General features: G+C 34.5%; 1 protein-coding gene and 1 non-coding gene across 3 annotated transcripts in view; both read right to left on the bottom strand.

The window, feature by feature from the left end:
• LOC108486171 (GDSL esterase/lipase At5g45920-like) overlaps positions 1-21,776 on the bottom strand; it is a 48,949-nt gene that overhangs the window by 11,074 nt on the left and 16,099 nt on the right. The gene's annotated exons all lie outside the window — the stretch shown is intronic.
• LOC128294934 (small nucleolar RNA R71) lies at positions 18,163-18,268 on the bottom strand. Its single transcript, XR_008285241.1, has one exon. It is a non-coding gene; the product is annotated as a small nucleolar RNA R71 (small nucleolar RNA).

Below are 21,776 nucleotides of genomic sequence, written 5' to 3'. Positions count from 1 at the left end.
TTGGATTGTACTTATAATGATGTTGTGAGAATTCTTGAGAGAATTGCTCAAATTGATTATCAATACCTTATCTCCAAAGCTACACAAGAAAATACTACTCCAGAAGTTATTCAATTGGATGCAATAACCACACTAAGTGCCCAAGTTTCTTCTCTCACAAACATGATTAAAAATATGCAAGGGACTAGTGGCGTGCACCTATACAAGTCACTCAGCAAGTTGATGTTCCTACTTTTCTTGTGAGATTTCTAGTGACAACCATAGCTATGAAGATTGTCCGCAACATGCAGAGAATACATGTTATATTAGTAACATCGGCAACAATTCTTATGGTAACTCTTACAACAACTCTGTCGCAACCAACTATTTTTGGGAACTCAAAATGCTGTGATATTCAGATATGAGAATACATCTACTCAGGGAAATTGTAATCCAAGACAAAGGAATTACAATCTACAATAGTAGAAACTACAACCAGCACACTCAGATGCATACACAACAAGGCCAAACACATCCACACCAAATTTTGATGCAGCCACAACACTCTTCAATACCAAATTAGCATGTTCAAGGACATTGACAGCAACCGTACACTCAAGCTTCTAAATATGACCTGTTAGCAACTCTTGAAGCATTAATGCAAGAGTATATTACTCACACGAAAGCTATTGTACAAGAGAATTCATCTTTCATTCGAGCATTGGATGCACAATTAGGACAACTTGCTTCGAATCTGAATACTTAATCACTAGGATCATTACCTAGTGACACGAAAAATCCTAGCCTGAAGGGGAAATAACATTGTAAGGCTCTCACTCTTAGGAGGGGTAAACAAACTGGTGAACCGTTTATAGACTCTACTGTAGCACTTCAAGATAAGGATGGAGTGATCAATAGTGAGAAGGTTGAATCTGAAGAGTTTGTCGATGAATCAAACAAAGAAGTTCCACAAATTGTCACTCGTATGCCTAATGTCTAACCTTTGAAACTATCGACGCAATCGAAAGTGTCGACGCAAGTAGATGTATCTCTACCTTTACCTTTCCCACAAAGATTCAGGAAGAATGAGCATGACAAGCAATATTTGTAGTTCCTGGACACACTAAAGCAACTGCAGATCAACATTCCTTTAGTATACACTCCAATACAAAGTTATGGGAAATTTATGAAAGACCTCTTATCCAAGAAGAAGAAGCTCACTAATATTGAAACTATTGCACTCACAGAAGGCTGTACTGTTGTTTTGACAAAGAAGTTGTGCCCTAAATTGAAAGATCTTGGGAGCTTTACCATTCCATGTTCAATTGGAAATCATTATCTGGGTAAGGCTTTATACGAATTAGGAGCTAGCATTAACCTAATGACACTATCTACATTCAAAAAGTTAGGAATTGGTAACATGAAATCTACTATAGTGACATTACAACTAGCCGATCGATCATTGGCTCAACTTGAATGGCATCTTAAATATGTCTTAGTTCATGTGGATAAATTTGTTTTTCCGACTCAGTTCATCATACTCGACTGTGAGGCAAACAAGGAGGTTCCCATTATCTTGGGATGACCATTTTAGCTACTGGACAAACTCTTATTGATGTTTACAAAGGTGAACTAACAATGGGACTTAATGACGAGCAAGTCAACTTCAGTGTTTTTGAATCTATTCAATGTAAGGACAAAGAAGAATGTCATATAATCGATGTGCTAGATGATCTAATTAAAGAAGAATTCAATGACCAAAGCAAAGTACTTTCTGAAGAGTTTGCAGTGACATCTGATGTCAAGTCCTTAGACGATTGTGACAGCATGGTTGAAGCTAATAATCTTGAGCTCAATCATGGATGGCAAATTGAATCCTTAGACCTAACCAATAGAACAACCCCAAATTTCAAACCATCTATTGAAAAAGCTCCTACTCTGGAATTGAAACTACTACCTCCTCATCTTGAATATGTCTTTCTGGGTGATCACAATTCTCTCCTAATTATTATCTCTGCAGCACTGGATATAACTCAATAAGAGAAATTGGTCTATATTCTTAAGTAATATAAACGAAATATTGCTTGAAGTATTGCCGATATTCAAGGTATTAGTCCTTCTTTTTGCATGGAGAAGATCAAGTTGGAAGATGAAGGCAAGCAATCGATTGAACAACAAAAAAGATTAAACGAGAAGATGAAGAAAGTTGTCAAGAAGGAAATCATAAAAAGGCTTGATGTTGGAATTATTTACCCGATTTTTAATGCAATTGGGTAAGTCCAGTGTAATGCGTAACTAAAAAGAGTGGCATCACTATGGTTCGCAATGATAAGGATGAATTAATTCCTACACGTATTCCCACGAGACGGTGAGTTTGTTTGGATTATCGCAAATTGAATGCGGCCACAAAGAACGATCACTTCCTACTTTCTTTCATTGACCAAATACTGGATTGGCTTACTAGAAAGGCCTATTATTACTTTTTAGATAGCTATTCTGGGTACAATAAAATTGCTATTGCACCTAAGAATCAGGAGAAAACAACCTTCACCTACCTCTTTGGTACGTTTTCTTTTCGTCGTATGCCTTTCAATCTTTGCAATACACCAACCAAATTTCAAAGGTGCATGATGGCAATATTCTTAGATATGATCGAAGACTCTTTGGAGGTTTTTATGGACGATTTCTCAGTCTATTGGAATGATTTTGATCATTGCACTGAAAATTTGGATAAAATATTGAAGCGATGTGAGGACACACATCTTGTCTTGAATTGGGAAAAATTTCACTTCATGGCAATTGAAGGCATTATGTTAGGCCATCGCATCTCTATTCAAGGCATTCAAGTAGACAAAGCTAAGGTGGAAATCATTGAGAAATTACCATCACCAACAAACTTGAAAGGTATTCACAGTTTTCTTGGACATGCAGGGTTTTACTAAAGGTTTATTAGAGATTTTTCAAAAATTGCAAAGCCCTTATGCTCATTGCTGGAACAGAATTGAAAATTCTTCTTTGACGATGCATGTATGGATGCATTTATTCATTTAAAAAAGTAGCTAGGGAATGCACCTATTGTCTTTGCACTAGATTGGTCCCAACCTTTTGAAGTTATTTGTGATGTATGCGACATTGCTGTGGGTGCGGTTCTAAGACAACAAAAGGGAAAAATATTTCACACCATCTATTATACTAGCAAAACTCTTACAGAGGCTCAATTCAATTATACCACCACAAAGAAAGAATTGTTGATTGTAGTCTTTTCTTTCAACAAGTTTTATTCCTATCTTGCCGGTGCAAAGGTTACTGTATTAACTGATCACTTGGTGTTGAGATATCTCTTTGCTAAAAAAGAAGGAAAAACCAAGACCGATACGTTGGATATTACTGTTGCAAGAATTTGACATCAAGATAAAAGACCATAAGGGTTTAGAGAATCAAGCTGCAGACTATCTGTCTTGATTGGAAGTTGGCAGCAAAGAAGAAAACATACTTTAAATTGTTGATGCATTCCCAGATGAGAAGTTATTTTCTGTAGATGCAACTCCTTGGTATGTGGATTTTGTTAATTATCTAGTGTGTGGAAAACTCCCATTAAGTGTCACAGGCTATAAAAAAAAAGATATCTTCATGACATAGTGAAGTATCATTGGAACGAGTCGTATTTATTCAAGGTATGCAATGACAACATCATTCAACATTGTGTTTCAGAAGAGGAAATGCTTTCAATCTTGAAGTATTATCATGATGCTCCTTATGAAGGTCATTTCGATGGTATGAGAACTGTTGCTAAAGTTCTCCAATCAGGATTCTACTGGGCTATCATTATTCAAAGATGCCTACAATTTTGTGAATCAATGAGATAGGTGTCAGCACATCGATTCTAGATCCTGACGCAATAAAATGTTGCAGCAGCCAATTATAGAGGTTGAATTATTTGATGTTTGGGGTATGAATTTTGTGGGACCCTTTTTGAGTTTATTTGGACATCTTTATATATTAGTAGCTGTTGACTACGTCTCGAAGTGGGTGAAAGCTATTGCAACCCCAAAGAATGATGCAAAGACAATGCTAAATTCTTTTCACAAGCATATACTCACCCGCTTCGGTACACAAAAGGCATTAAACAGTGAATCGCACTGAAGAGATATGGAGTTAATCATAGAATGGCTACTACTTATCATCCGCAAATGAATGGACAAGCTGAAGTATCGAATTGACAAATTAAGAACATTCTTGAGAAGGTTGTTGTGACAGCCTTAAAACAACCCTAGTCGGAATGTGGTTTCGGGACCACAAAACCGAGGCATAAAAATAATTTAATATTTATTTTATTGCCTATAATATGTGTTAACTCATGTGTGACATTTTTGATGCTTTAATTTAGAGTTATAAATGTGAATTTCACTAGAAAGGACCTAGTAGAAAACTTTGAAAGTATGATGGGGGAATGTGTGATGACTAATTAAAGCATGCATGCAAAACAATGGCCTTGCATGTCAAATACCCTCTTTTTACAAGTGATGGCCGGCCATGACAAGGAGTATGGGCTAAACATGTCATGAAACATGTTTTGTTGGTGCATTAGGGAGAAACAATAAACAAATAAGTATGGGTAATAAAGAAAGAAAAAAATGTGTGTGTGAGTGAACCCCCATTGCCGTGCATGGAAGAAAAGAAAAGAAAAAATTTTGCTCATCCATTTTTCTCTCTTGACCGAAAATACTAGAGGAAGGAAGGAATTTTGCTTCATGTTTGGTTTGGAAGAGGATTAGGAAGAGGTTTGGCTATACTTGCATCAAGATTAAGGTATGTTTGAGGTTGTGCCATGAGATTCATGCATGTTTTTAGTTGCTAGCTTGATGTTCTTGTTAGCCCATGGTTCAAATCCTTGCTATGTCATGGGAATGACATTCGGCCAAGGTGGATGTGGTGTTAATGCCATTGCATGCTAAATATCAAGCTTGATAATGATACATGTGATGAGGGGTTGAGGACTCTTAGATTTTCTTTTAGCATCTTTGAATGAGATACTAAGTTCTTTGTTTAACCATGACCAAATTGAAACGGTATGGTGTTGTGGTGTATTCGGCCATGGTATATCCATAAGTATGATTCATGCATGTTGCATGGTAAGTAAGATTTAAGCTTTGGATATGTGTATATATTTGGATATAAGCCACTTGAGAATCGGCCATTGCACCTACATGAATATATGTTTGCACATGATGTATTGGTATGACATATATACTATTTCAAGTGTATATTTGCTTGTGATGATGTTTCGGTTATGAAGTAAATGAGAGATGTGTATTGAGCTACGATATGTAATGCGTTAGTTAGTAAAATGTATGCTGTTTTTGTGTGGTATTAAGTGTATAATTGGCCTCAACATGGACATGCATATTCGTCCACATGAAGGGAAATTGGTGTGCATGCATTCGGTTAGAGGCAAGCATATTGATGCCTATTCTTGGCTTAGAAAATTCGACTAAGAGGAATATTAACTAATGTGTGGAGTTCGATTCATGATTTCGTACATATGCGACTTTAATGCCTAATGAGTATATATATTGACTAAGTACCTTGAATTCCTCTTTCGATGCTCAAATGATTAAATCGATTTATTTGTTAAATTAAGCTCAAGAGCAAAGGGGAACTAGATCCGACAAAGGGAAGGAAAAAGTGGTCGAATAGCCATTGAAATCGTTCAACGACATCCTAGGTAAGTCTTCGAGTAATGACCCTACTTGAATTATATTGAAATCATGCTCCTTGTGTGTGTGGCTATTGAGCCGAAATTGTAAAGGTTTGATAAATATTTTTGTGTTTGAGCCTTAGTAACAAAAATGAATTATGGATGTGTCGTGAATATTGATATATGTGTAAATGAACATTGGAATGATATCCTGCTAAGTCCGAAGGCAATTGTGCTAGTAATTATATCCGGGCTAAGACCAAGGCATTCGTATGAAGTTGTTATATCCGGCTAAGACCAAGGCATTTGTGCAAGTTACCAAACCGGGTTAAGACCAAGGCAATTGTGCGAGTCACTATAACCAAGCTTCATTCCAAGGCATTTGAGCGAGTCATTATATCCGGTTAAATTTCAAGGTACGTGATTCGAGAATAAGCGATCTTGCTGTAAAATTTTAGTTAATACGCTTGAAAAATTCCAGCAATGAGGTATGTTCATATGAGCTTGAATTAGTTGATTCCTTGAATAATATTCGCTCATCGAGTAATGAGTTTCGGTATTTGACTAAGGTGATCCCTTATGTATGAACATAGGGGTTGGAATGTGAAATGAGTATGATATTGAGAATTTGTGCATATGAAACTATCCGTTAGCTTTATGAATGCTATGCTTTTGTTGTGTGGAATTTCTTGCTCAAACTTACTAAGCATAAATTGCTTACTCCGCTTTCTCTGTTTCTCTGCTTTTATAGATTTTGCTCGTTAGCTATCGGATTCGGGATCATTGAAGTCGAAGTCATCCACACTATCAAAGCCTCCATTTTGGTATAATTTTGGTTGAACTTTGAAATGGCATGTATAGGACTACCCTTTTGTTGAAGGTCATGTACCTTTCGGTTTTGTGTAAACTTGGATAGCCATGCGAAAATGGCCTATATCGTTTTTAGTATAGTACTATAATCGTTTGTATGTTGATCATTATGAGGTATGGAATTGTTTTGAAACGATTAGCCATTGGAATGGTTAATCATGATCACACTTTGTGCTATGTATGCAAAAAGGGGCAATTGAATCATGGAAATCATGAAATAGGTAAAGCCTACCTTAAAGACAGATGCTGACTGCAGCAGTGATGTGGATGTGAAAAATCACTAAAAATAGTAGGAATGGTATTAAATAGTGAATAAATTATTTAAATGAACCTTGATGAGTCTACTTTCATATGGAAGAAACGAAACGGTCATAGGAGTTACATGTTAAGAGATATTAAAGTTATCGTGAAACAGGGCCAGGACAGTTTCTGGATCCCCTGTTCCGACTTTGGAAATTCATTGTAAATTAACCAGAGATAATTAGGAGTCATTCCATATATGTATAGATTCCTCTCTGAGTCTAGTTTCTATAGAAATAAACGGCATCAGTATTAAAGCCCTGTAAAAGGAGATATTCAATTCGTAACGCACAAAGGTCAGTGTAGTCGAACCCTGGGATAGGGGAGACTTTAACTAATAAACTGTACTAATTGGCTCAATCAAAAATTCTAGACAAAAATCTGTAGATGGACATATGAGTCTAGTTTCAGGGAAAAATTACAAAACTAATTTTTGAGCTTTGAAACTCAAGATATGATTTTTAAGGCGACAGTGATGCAGTAACCAGCTTGTCTGGAAAATTCTAAATGGACTGTGAAAATAGTTAAGTCTGTGTGCACCTTGTGTTTGATTCCGGAAACAGACTCGGGTACGGGGTGTTACAGTTGTAAACCCTTCGAGGAAAGATTGGTCTTTCCGATTGGATGAAGCTTTATGGCCATTGTGGACAGCATACAAAAATCCATTAGGGATGTTATCGTATCAATTGGATTTTGGGAAAGCATGTCACTTGCCAGTTGAATTAGAATACAAAGCAATGTGGGCAATTAAGAAAGTGAACGTGGACTATGAAGCGAATGGAAAGAAAAGGCTATTGGATATCAATGAACTAGATGAGATTAGGAGAAATGCCTATGAAAATGCTATGATTTATAAGGAAAAGGCTAAACGATGGCATGACAAGATAATTTTACAACGATAATTTATCGCGGGTCAACAGGTTTTATTATTCAATTCTCAACTTAAATTGCACCCAGGTAAATTGCATCCATGTTGGTCTAGACCTTTCGAATTTGTCGACATATTTCCTCATGGTGCAGTCACAATTCGAGGTTTACGTGATGGACACCAATTCAAAGTAAATGGACAGAGGCTGAAACACTGTTTTGGCAACAGTGATCAGGAAAAGACCATTAAATTGGTCGAAAAGTTTTAATTTTTAATTATGACTCCATGATTTTATTTTATTTTATTTATGTTTTGTTAAAGTTTGTCTTCCTTCCTTTTTGTAGAATAATTAGGTATTATTGTCGACGTATCAAAATTTTGCTGTCAACGCATTCTGTAATTCTGTACTACCATTTATAACTCATTAGAATATAGGGAAATTCAGATTCCACCGTTGGATAAAAAATCACTCAGCTGTTTGATCCTTCTGAACAAGCGTAATTTCTATTGGACAACTATTCCTACCAGCTTTATATCTCTCCATAAAACAATACTCCTCTTCATCTTCCTCTTTCACTCACTATAAATCCTCCACTGCACTGACTGTAACACTTTTAAGAACCATTTTTATTTCCTTTCTCTTCTCAAGATCACATCTTTTCAACTTTAAACCATTTTCCCTCAATTAAAGATGGCAAAAATGAGAGGCTCAGTCAAGAAAGCCACCAAATCTGCTAAAGAACATGCAACCTCTGCTACTGCAGTTCGTGAATTGAAATCCCCCAAGCCAATGAAGAAAACTGAGCCAGTAATCTTTTTGAATAAAGTGGCAGAGGAATGATTACAAGACAACATGTTGAAGCAAAACTTCCACCCCGAACAGGGCATTTCCCTTTCGCAAAAACAAGACTTAGGTAAGTAAGTCTATAAAACCATCTCGAAGTTGACGTGGGAAACTTTTTGCACCCATCCTTGAAGGTATTCTCCTTCATTGGTACATGAGTTTTATGCTAACCTTTATGATCATGAGTTAGAGTTTATTTTTGGTCGAGAAGGCTTAATACCATGGGACGCTAAAAAACTCAACGAGCTGTACAACACCAAGGTGGATGTATATGAACACTCCGAGTACATTGAGGATATCACAGATAAAAAATGAGATCTATTGGTGAAAGAATTGTGTGTCAAATGAGCATTGTGGATGGGTTCCCATCAAAAGAATTAAACGATGCACCATCACTTCCTGATGTTACCAAGCAAAATCTAGTTTCATTTTGTCAACTGTAGGCTAAAGCCCTCTACTTACAGCACCACAGTTACCCTTGATAGAATGTGTCTGATACATTCTATCGTCAAGGGCAGAAAGATTGATGTTGGTGCAATACTTCATCAGGAAATTGCTAATTGGCCGCAAGGCAAACTAGAATCTTGGTTTTCCCATCATTGGTGATGTTATTGTGGAAACAAAAAGAAATTGTATCTTGTGATGGTGAGGAAGTCCTGAAAAATAAGGGCCCGATCAATAAAGCCTCTATAGAAAGAATGCCTTATGGCAAAGATACACCAATACTGAAGGAGTCAGAAATAAGCAAGACAAGGAAGGGCAAAACCAAAGCCGACAACAAAGGAACAAACCTAAATGTAGAGACATCATTATGGCGTAAAATGAAAGATGTCGAAAAAATGGTCAGTTTCATCAACAATAGACATATCAGGCTTGTCGCTACAATAGAGGATATGGAGAAATCCCAGAATTTGTTTTATGCTGATACCAAAGCCTGGAACATTTCTATTGTAGCCACATTAAGCCAATTGAGCCCATCCATACTACCAAAATTCCCAGTGTTTCCACCAATCATTCAAGATTATGAACTTTTATCTGTGGATAATGACTTAAAAGACCAAGACAGATCAGTGGAATCCCCTCCCATTGTGCAGGTCTCTAATAATGACAAAGAAGAGAAATCCAGGGACATCGAAGAATTCTTGTGAAAGATTGATAACTTGTCCAAGGATGGTACTTTTGCTGATCAAGAGGACACTATTATTGAGAAGGATGCTACTGCTACAGAAGAGGAAGTTGTTGCTGAAGAAGAAGAAGTTGTTGAAGATGAAAAAGGAAAAGAAAAGGAAGATTCTGTTATTAACATTGTCACCGCACCCGAGTCTGTGGGTACAAATATTGATAATTTGGAGTGAGATGGAGTGAGACCGGCGAAAGTTGTTGAGGTACCCAGTGAAGAGCAATACAATTCATTGGCAAAAGTGGTCTACATTGGACCACTCCAGGTCGCCTCTTCTACACAGGAAGCAGACAGTGATGCTGGGGCAAAACCAAAAACTGAGGAGCAATCTGAAGACCGTGTAAAGCCCAAAGAAAAGAAAAGAAAGTGTTCTAAAGATAAAAAAAAATGAAAGAATAAAGAGGAAAAAGAAACATCGTGCAGCCACATCGACGACTGAGGATAACTAAGTTAGTTTATTTTAAGCTTTCGCTATAGTATTCATGCGTTAGTTTATTTTAAGCTTTCGTTATAGTATCCATGCATTGCATGTAGCTGTAAGTTTTATTTTGATAAGTACACATTGCCATTGCATTTTTATTGTCATTACATTTTCATGTTAGTGCATTGGGGACAATGCAAACTTTAAGTCTGGGGAAATGCACATGGGGCTTGGAAATGAATCCACCTTTCAATTTTTTTGGGGTAATGAAGCATACAAGGTTTAATTATAGTTAATAAAAATTGTTCAAAAATTTTTGTTACATTCAATGCTTAATTCTTGAGTCATGTAAATAATTAATGAATGAGTTGGATAATTTTGATAGAAGGTTGTAGCTTCAATTCTTTAATGAATGGATTAGGTTGCATTAGTAATGAGCGACTACTATCATTCCTTAAACTTGAGTGAATCTACTTTTTGCAACAGCTTATATATAGTTATAAATTAGAAACACTCCAAAGTGGGGTGTAGTATAGAATGTTAAGGAGGGAACACTCCAATACAAGCATTAGAAAAATCAATCTGGCCAAAGGCTGTCGCTGCATGAATGTGTGTCTGGGCAATTACGTACTACCTAGGGGTGTGTTGTTCTCCATCGTTACTTCTCAGGAACAAGGGTACAGTAATGCAATGATATCCCTTATTTCAAAAACAATTATATATAATATATAAATATTTAGTATTGTACAATAAATGTTGTATTGGTAAATAGAACTTAGGGTTTGAAGCATGATACTAACATTGCTGAAGTTGCAAGCTGATTAATTCGTGCTTCTGTATTGTCGATGCAATATTCTTTCATCTGAATGTGATTAATTCATTGGGAATTTAGATGGTTTAGGTTTCTAGAATGATCATTTGCCTAAGAAAAATTTTTGTAGCCTTGCTAGTTTTTGTTTTATTAAGGATAAGTAAAAACTCAAGTTTGGGGGTGTGATAGCACTAGAAAGAACATATGTTTTCCTCCTTACTTATTGGTTAAATTGTTCCCATTTAGTTGTCCTTAACATATATTTTAGCATTTTGAGTTTAGTAAATTGCATTTTATGACTCAGTGAATCCTAGCCTATTTTATCCATAATTTTGCTATTTTTTTGCATTAATGTTGTTGCATGAGTTAATTCCATATTGCGTCCAAAATTGTCGCCGTACCTGAAAGCTATCCGGATAAAAACTAAAAAAACGTGAGCTGTCCAGTCTGGTATAACCAACTTGTATGTACAAAGATAGAATAGTTCTAAGGAAAGGACACATGTACTGTAGGAGGAGGACATAAAAGGTTGACGTGAGAAGAAAAATGGACTGGGGGAGAGAGCTTTTTCTTTACTATTATCTTATTCATCCTACATTGAAGCTTGCAGCTATGGTAGCTTAAACCTCTTACAAGTGAGCTAATGTGAAAATTGATGCAGATTAGCATCTAAAGAGGAGACCTAAGTGCAAGACAAGAGGGAATAGCGAGATTCAGTCGAGTTGTCTAGGAATAGTATTCTTCACTCGAGTCTTTCTTATTTCTTTCTAAATACTGATGATTACTTTTTGTTTTCTATTTGTATGGAAGTAAACATGAATTCTTAGTTAAATGTTATCTTATTCAATCTTGCTTTTATTGTTTAATCTTGGGGTTTGAATGTTTCTTAATATGGAAGTTTTATTGCAGTCACTGACACTAGAAAGTGCAATGACAGTTCAAGCAAACAAGTATTACAACAGAAGTTGAGTGAGGATTAGAGGAATTTAGTCCACTTGTTCTTAATAGTGCGATATTGTCATCATTAGAAGGTAAGGTTAACGTGTATGTTTAAGTCTCAGATTAAATAGATGAGTGATGCCTGGTAAGATATACATTTAAATTTATTGCCTCAATATTCACCTATCCTTTTATACCTTGTGAGCACTTAGTATTCTACTGAAGATTCATGTTGGGGATCCCAGTTTATCATTATCATATTTTATTTTATTGTTTTCAAGTTGTTGCTTCGACAAGTATCCTCACAATTTATCTTGTTTCTATCTAGTTATTGCACTGATATTAATAGATAAAAGACAACCATCCATGTAGGACCGATATCTGATAGACTCACATCTGTCTACTATACTTGCATCGACAATGTACACTTGCACATTATTGTTGTGACATTAAACAGTCGATCAGTGACCCAAGATAATGAGGGGCAAACCTCACGAAACGTGAGTTTAGGCGAATCCCTAACCTGAACACTCTAGAAAATGGAACCTTTGTGGAAATTTATGAAATGGAAGCCTTTTTGGCAATCTATGAAATGGGAGTTTTTGTGGCAATCTATGAGATGGAAGCCTTTGTGGCAATCTATGAGATAGAAGCCTTTGTAGTGATTTAAGGAAATGAAAGCCCTTATGGCAACCATTTAAGGGAGACGCTCTGTAGCGGACTCTAAAAGAAAGAAATGGTGTTCTTAAAGAATACTAAAGAGATAGTATGTATGACGAACTCTGAAGAAACAGTCTATATAACAAGCCCTAAAGGAAAATCCCTTATGGCGTATCATGTTACACTTTTGATACGATAATTTAATGCATTTCCTTTATGGAAAGCTCCATATGATTTGTTGGGGTAGACCCTACATAGTTTTAAGATAAGAACAAAGAAACTAGAATGCGCCAAAATACATGGTGAATTCAAAGTATGGGTTAATTAGATTTGAAGAACAAATCTGGGTAATGGCTATGTTCGATAAGTAGAATAAGGTAATCATAAAAGAAGGTAATATATTTGCATTTATTACAAGAAGAAGGCTATCCTCTAGAAATAATCAAACCGTATAATTCAAGAACGTATCTTTTACCTATGTGCAAAATCATAATAGTGTATGAATGTAAGAACAACAATATTTTATCTGTATGGGCGTCTTTAATAAGCGTGGTTAAGGAATCATAATAGTGTAGAGTGAAGAACGTGAGTAATGTATAAAGTAAGGCATGATTTTAAAAGTTAAGGGTGACATCAAGAGTATGAAGAATGGCAGTCTAGAATTTTTTTCACTAGAGACAAGTTGAAGAACAAAGGACAATGGTGATAGACTGAACTACCAAATGAGAAATACAAAAACAAAAAAAAATGAATCACATAATTTGGTCACTAAGTTCTCATGAACTTACCAATGTGTTTTATGTTACAGGAATGTTGGTTTGGGACTACACCAGGAGGGACGACGCCAGGGCTATGCCAAAGAAGTGACGTATCAGCTATTATGAATATAGAGCAAGTCTATTGGCATGTTCAAGTTTGAATTGTTTTATAGGAGTATTTTACACATAATAATTGTAATAGACTAGAACATCTATTTAATTATAGTTGTAAATAAATTCCTTGTGCAACCAAAACAAAATTCTCGTATTATTCATACTTATGTATTTCGTAGAGAAATTTATAATTAAAATAGTTGTAATTGAATGTAAATTTGTATGATTAAGTGAACTACATATGTACCTGAGTAGTAACACCCTAGATTCGAATTTGGTTAATTAGATCAAGTTTGGGCATTACATTGATAGAGTTATTAGTAGTGTTCCTGAACGGTGAATCCGCCATTGTAGTCTGTCAGTAAAGGTAATTTGGCGTACTCAAAATCATGAACAGTCGAAGAGTTGTCAGATTTGAATTTTCTTATACTATGTAAGGAAGTAATCTGAGTTATTTGGTATTCACCAAATCTGAGTGTTTCCTAGTGTATAGAAAAGGTTATCTAAAGTTTAAGTTATCCACCAACCTTAGTGTTCCTATGATATGTAATATGATTGTTTGTGATTTCCTAGGTTGACTTAAAATGTTGCCTCCGTTAGAATAAGGTGTGAGTTGGGTTGTTTCAAGATTTGATCTGACTGGTGTTTTGATAGCTGCTAAATTCATTATGAGAACTTGTCTAAGATTGGATTGATATGAAGCCCACCTTAAAGATTATTTAGTATAAGTGTTCGCCAAGAATAGCATCTATGTGTACCCTAACCTAGGAAAAGTCTACATCCATTTGACTGGAAATCCACCAAAGGTAAGTGTCATATAGGTATTCTTATGAGAAATGTCTATGCTTATTGTAAAGGAAATGAGATCCATATTAAGCAGTGAATTTTTTAATCCATTTATGAAGTGAGTTGTGTATAAGATGATCAAGTATGGAAGTTGGTGTATAAGTATGCACCGATATTGAAAAAGTATCCGCCGAAGACAAAAAAGGAAATTCAAAATATTCAAGATGAGGAAAGAAATAACAAATATTTCAAGGTAATTTGAATTAAAACTCACTAAGTTCGTTGAAACATACAAGTGTCTATTTCTGATATAGGTTTTGATTTAAGGGTGGTTGCGCCAAAACGGACCAAGATAAGATTACGCCAAGGTGCATGTTTTTATGCAAACGGAGGCTCAATAGAGGCATGGTGTTTAGTCATTATGGCATGTAGAGTCTGTTTCTAGCAAAGTTCTTAAGTTGTAACGTTTTATGATGGTTGAAAGTCTGATGTAAATTTTTAACATTTTATAATATTAAACTTTTGTATTAAGAATTGTAAGTATAGAAATAATAAGTAAGTTTTAGAATGGTTATACGCCAGATGTAAAATTTTTGCTAAGTATCTATGTGTTGTAACCTTTGATATCTGATTTTGGTGATTCGTGTAGAATAGAGAATGTTACATATATGTAGGCCATTAATGAGACAACATGCATATGTTATATCCTTAGCTCAAAACTCTCTACCCAATCGATCATTAGACATCTACATCAAACTTTCTCCAGCAACATCTGATTCATGCATTTTGCCACCTCATTTTGTTGTGGTGTAGATTTGATAGTGAAGCGTCTGATGATGCCCTCACCTTCACAATTTTTTGCAAATGGGTCACTTTTATGTTTTCCACCATTGTCTGTGTGAAGGTGGTTGATCCTTTTGCCCATTTGAGTTTCCATAATCTTTTTCCAATTAGGAAAATCTCTTAACACTTCACTAAGAGATACATCAACCTTTCTATGATGTAGAGTAGTTTTGAGGAACTCGAACTCCTTAGGAAGTGACCCCAACAACATTAAAGCTAAATCTTCATCTTTCAAAGTCTCATCCGCGTTCACTAGATCAATTATTTATTGATTAAAACAGGTGATGTGATAATTCATAGTGGTAGCCGGAATACATGTGAAGCGAAACAACCTTTTTCCATGTTGAGCTTATTTTGACTATTTTTCTTCAAACAATTTTCTTCTAATGCTGACCACAAGTTATTTTTCAAAAGTCTCCTTTGAGAAAGCAAACATCTGCTCTCAAGAAAGGCACGATTGAATTGTACCACATGCCAAAATATTAATAATCTTCCAATCTTTCACCTCTGCATCATTTGGTTTCCTTTCATAAATGGTAATGTGTAAACCTTGCTAAAAGAGAACATTTAGAACCTCATTTTGCCACATATTGAAATTACCCGTGCCATCAAAAATTCCACTGCCAGTCTCGTCCATATAGATAATGTTAGAGTTGTTGATATGGATCTTCTTGTATTGTTCACCATTTCAGTCATAATCTTTCAATATACTAGAGGAAATGTTTTCTAATGTGCATGATCAGTTTAAATTGCAAGAACATAACATATTTTGAATAACCTTGGACTCTAATACCACTTGTTGTGAAAATAGGATAAAAGGAGTAAATTATTGTACTAGAAAATCACACTAACTTTAATTGTCATGAAAGATTGGAAGGATCACAAATGGTCCCAATTAAAACCCAACCTCTTGGACAGAATCTCCCTATAATGTAATTTAATAGCACAGTATATCACTACAATTATACCCTACAAAATATTAAAAAATAAATAAAAACAATAAAGAACACCAAAAATTTAACGTGGTTTTGCAAATTATGCCTACGTCCTTAGACACTACCAAATGTATTTCATTGCAAATAAGAAGAAGATAAAATTGCCTTATGAAGAAAATAACAAATTTTGGGATGATTTAAAGGTGGAGAAATGATAAGTGTCAAAAGTAACATATGTTAATCCCATTCTTAATGCACTTTTTGAGTGATTAATCAATGCAAAATGGTGAATTTTATGCTCTTAATCCTTTAAATTCATGTTTCTATACTTATGAGAGCATTTGGGAGCAAAACGAGCAAAAACGAAGGGAAAATCAAACAATTAGAGAAGCTTTCAAAAGCCACACGGGCTAGACACATGGCTATGTGAGCCAAACAGACTAACACATGACAATGTGTCAAACAATGTGGATCTCACGATTCGCACTCTTAACATGCGAAAAAATACAAATTTTAGGTTTTTGAGCATTTGAAGACTAATAAATTTCAAAATATAAGAAGAGGAAAGAGAGCCGTCAGAGAATTTTGAAGGAAACAACTTGTAAAACACCATTGATGCTGACTCAGAAGCAAATTTCATCAAGATTGAAGATCTCCTTTATTTCTTGTGGTTATATTGACTTTGAGATGTTTTTATTCGTTATTATGAACTAATTTTCTAAATACCTAGGGGAGGTGAATCCTATGATGAATTCTATCTTTTGATTTCTGTTTTACACAATAAATACTTGAATATTCTTCTTAGTTATGTGTGCTTAATTATTTATTAATATTTCCATATTATTATTTCATATTTGATGTTCTTAATTCAAAAGAGGAATAGACCTTGTTTAAGTGTACATATAGCATAATTGAGTGGAGTTGCATGCAATCCTAGAAATAGGACGACATAAATCTACCAGATTATAGTCAAATCTAATAGAGGAATTCATAAATCAAGTTAATGTGATAATAAGGGTTTTAATTAGAAAGAAATTTCAATTAATCAACATAGAGTCAGTTGCTTTTAGTCTTGAAGAGAGATGTTAGCATAATTTAGGGATTTCTACAGATCAATATATTAAGTGAATAAATTGTTTAATTCATATTAATAATGACAGATGCAGTTTAGGTGGATCCTATCCTGGGTATTGTTTCACTTCTTGACTATTGTTTAATTATTTCCCTAATTTGTTCTTTGCAGAGTTCTTAGTTAATTAATTTAGTTAATTTTAGTTTAATTCAATCACTTCAATTTTTCTGTTAAATAATAGAAAGATGGTAATTACTAGTACTTTTAGTCCTCATGAGAACGATATCTTTGCTCACCATAGCTATACTATCTATCAATAAGTTCACATACCTTTGTCGTATTTTTAGTTGGTTTTGGGGACACCAAGTTTTTGGCACCATTGTCGGGGACTGAAAAATTAGGAAAACTTTATTTCTATTAATTTAACTTTATTTCTATTAATTTAGTCATTTTTTATTTTATTTGTTTTTAACTTAATTTTTATATTTTAATATATTCGTTTCTTTGATTTTGGCAGGTTCTTTTGGTTTATGACTAGAGGAAACCCGTTGGAACCAATAATTTTTTATAATGAGATTGAAAGAACTGCTCGTACAAATCGTAAAGAGGTTAGAGAAGCAGTGCAAAATCAACATAGACAATCACGATGAAAATAATATTAATGTGGAGATGGGTGATAATCAAAATAATTAGCTACCTCCTGTAGGTCCTACCCCTCATTATATGTATGATTATGTTAAGCCAACTCTGATTGGAGCTGAATCGAGTATTGTTAGGCCGACTGTTAATGCAAACAACTGTGAGATCAAACCGAACACAATTTAGATGGTGCAACAATATGTTCAGTTTGATGGTTTGCAAGACGAAGATCCAAATGCTCATTTGGCTAACTTTTTGGAGATTTGTGACACTTTCTAGATCAATGGCGTTACTGATGATGCCATACACTTACAATTGTTCCCATTCTCATTGAGGAGCAAGAAAAAATAGTGGTTAAGCTCTTTACCACAAGATTCTATCACTACTTGGGCGCAGATGACTAAAAATTTTTTGTTAAAATATTTCCCACCAGCTAAAATAGCTAAGTCGAGGTATGATATCTATTCTTTTGTGCAGTTTGACATTGAGACTTTTTATGATAAATGGGAGAGATTCAAGGTTTTGTTGAGAAGGTGTCCTCACCATAGATTACCTTTGTGGCTCCAAGTTCAAACTTTTTACAATGGTTTGAACCCCTTGACTAGACAGATGATTGATGTGGAGCTTGCAAAACTTTAAATAATAAAACACCTGAGGTAGCTCAAGAATTTATTGAGAAGATGGCACTAAATAACTATCAGTGGTAATTTACGAGAGTAAAACATGTCAAGGCAGTCAGAGTTTTTGATATTGATGCAGTTTCTATACTAACTAATCAAGTTGAAGCTCTTAGTAAGAAAATTGATGGTTTAAATTTGTCTAAACATGTAAATCTGGTGATGCGGTGTGATGCTAATGAAACGAGGATGCTTAATTCAAAATATTCACTAATCAAGTCTAACATGGAGCATGAGCAAGTCAACTTTATGGGTAATAATTCTAGATCTCAAAATAATCCCTATAGCAATACGTATAATGCAGGTTGGAAGAACCATCCAAATTTCTAATGGAGTGGTCAAGGAAATTGAAGGTTACGACCCCCTATAAGTTTTCAACAATCTTATCAGCAAGAAAAAAAAACCAAACCTTGAAGAGATGTTAGCCAAATTTATTTCGGTGTCAGGAACTCAATTTCAAAACACTCAAACAGCTTTGAAAAATCAGCAAGCATCAATTCATGGGCTCAAAAATCAAATTGGGCAACTTGCTAAACTGGTTTAGGAAAGACAACAAGGGAGCTTACATAATAACACTAAACCCAACCCAAAAGAGCATGTGAAGGCAGTTACATTGAGGAATGGAAATGAATTGTCTGAACTCGAAAAGAAGCTGAAATAAGAAACTGATGAGAAAGATGATGAAGTGGCAAAAACTAAAAAAATTCAAACATCGGTACTTAAAGAATAAAAACCACCAATACCATACCTAGCAAAGTTGAAGAAAGACCGTGTAATAACCCGATTTTAGGCCTTGTCGGAACAGTGATTTCTGGATCACAAATTCGACATAAGAAAATTTATTTTTATTATATTTTTATGTTATACGATTTCACAAAATGATTTCATGAAAATTTAGTTCGAAAATTTTAACGTTTGGCCACTCAATTTAGTCAAAAGGACTAAATTGTAAAAAGTGTAAAACTTAAGTTTTAGAAGCTAGAGGTGTCTAATTGCTATGAAATTTTAAATTGGAGGGCCTTATATGGTAATTAGACCATTGGTTAATTTATTGGACAAAAATGGACATGAAATAGGTGAAATAGAATATTTTTAAGTTAGGGGCATTTTGGTCATTTAGTAATTAAAATGAATTAAAAACAAAATTAAAAGCCAATTTTTGTCCATCTTCAAGCTATGGCCAAAAATTTTATGGAGAAAACATGGTTAGGGTTTTTTAAGCTTCCAAGCTCGATTGTAAGTCTATTCTAGCCCCGTTTTTAATGATTTTTACGTTTTTGAAATCCTTCTAACAAGATTTAGCTATTTCCACCATTATTTTGAGCTAGGGTTTGTGTTTAAAAATTTACCCATCGATGACATGCATTTTTTTTATGTTTAATGGTAGAATATGAATGCTCAGTGTGTAATAAACAACTTTTACTAAGTGTTTTTCGGTGAAATTGTAAAAAAGTACTAGTTTGTAAAAAGTTGTAAAATGTGTGTAAGTGTGTGAATAAATGGAAATTGTGGACTGCTATAGTTATGAAAATCATTTTTCTAGGCTTAAAATACAAGGAAATTGAATAAAAATCATTTTACGATCCTAGGGTCAAAAGTGTAAATATGACAAAGTTTAGGGGCAAAAATGTAAATTTTTCTAAAATGTGAATTTAGGCTAATTTGGGTAGAAGGGTGAATAAATGAGTTAAATGTGTTGTTATAGATCTAGGAAAAAGAGATTCAGATTTAGAACAGGAGGAAAACAAAGAATATGACGAATAAGTCCTTTTCACCGATTGTGCTACCGAGGTAAGTTTGTATGTAAATAATATACTGTTTTTACTTATGTTATAATATTTTGTTATTATATGAGAGGTGGTTGCATATTGAATGATCACTTGATGTAAATTATGAATTGAAATTGATTATGGATGAATTGGTAAAATGTTGAAAAGTGAGGAATTTCCCGGTTGGACCTTCGGAATAGAAAAGATACGAATGATCCGTTGTGAGAACACATGTGTAGTACTATGTGCAAGCTACTATATGTTTAAAATGGCTTTAGGTCACGTGTGTAGTACTAAGTACAGGCTACTATGTGTACCAAATGGTTAGGTCGCGTGTGTAGTACTAAGTGCAGGCTACTATTTGTACCTGATAGCTTCGATCACATGTGTGGTACTAAGTGCAGGCCACTATGTGTAAAAGATAGCTTTGGTCACAAGTGTGGTACTATGTGAAGGCCACTTTGTGAAGAAGGTAGCTTTGACTACAAGGGTGGTACTATGTACGGGCCACCGGGCATCCGTTATTATTCCGATGTGTTCAATGGGAAATGACTAGGTGTAATTGAATATGACTATGTGATGAATAAGTGAAGGTTCGTATCTGTAAACTTATGAGCAACGTGCTCGATATATGATCGAACTTTGGTAAGATTGATATGGAGTAAGTGTTACAATGAAAATTACTACAAAGAAAACATGAAAGAGTGAAATTTAGTAATAAAACAGTTTTGGACACCAACGGTTGTGTGACTTTCAAAAATCACCAAAAATGGTGGAAATCGAATTAGAAGTTGAATAAGATATGAAATAAAATCTTATTGAGATATTTTCATATAAAGGAAACAATGTAAGCAAAAGAATTTCATATTATGAGATATTTGAATTTTTGTTAGTCAGAGTCAGAATGATTTCAGAATCCCCTATTCTAATTTGGGAAAATCATTAAAAATTGTACAAAACTAATTATGGGTTATAATTTATATGCTTAAAATCTTTAATGAGTCTATTTTCGAAAGAAATAAAAGGGAACATTATCCAAATCTTGTATGAAGAGATAATTAATTTTTAGTGTAGAGGGGTTGGAACTGTCAGATAACGAAATAGGGGTGACTGTAAAGAATAAACTGTACTTATTGGCTAAACCAAAAATTCTAGAAATTTTATGGTAAAAAGATATATGAACCTAGTTTCAGGGAAAATTAGCGGATCTTAGTTTTGAGTTTGGTAGCTCAAGATATAATTAATTTAGTGATTGTGACTTGAGTAGACAGCTTGAGATGAACATGAATAAATAATGGAACTATGTGCAATTATGATTGTATTATCTTGAGAACATATTGTGAAGATTTATAAAAGCATGTTAATAGATTACTTATCATTTACATACCTACTTACTAAGCGATAATGCTTACCCCCTTCCTTTCCTTTTTCCTATAGTGTCATAGATGCTAGCTCGAGTTAGAGGTCGTCGGAGATTCTATCACACTAACAAGTTATTGATTGGTATAATTTTAACGATTTTCAAGTATTTTTAAGTCTATGGCATATATAGGGACTTGGTTATGTGTATATGTTATTATGAGTTGGCCTAAAATGTTGGCCTATAATATTTG

Source organism: Gossypium arboreum, chromosome 6 (genome assembly GCF_025698485.1).
Source record: "Gossypium arboreum isolate Shixiya-1 chromosome 6, ASM2569848v2, whole genome shotgun sequence".
Lineage (NCBI taxonomy): Eukaryota > Viridiplantae > Streptophyta > Magnoliopsida > Malvales > Malvaceae > Gossypium > Gossypium arboreum.
This window is presented reverse-complemented; position numbering and strand designations above follow the sequence as displayed.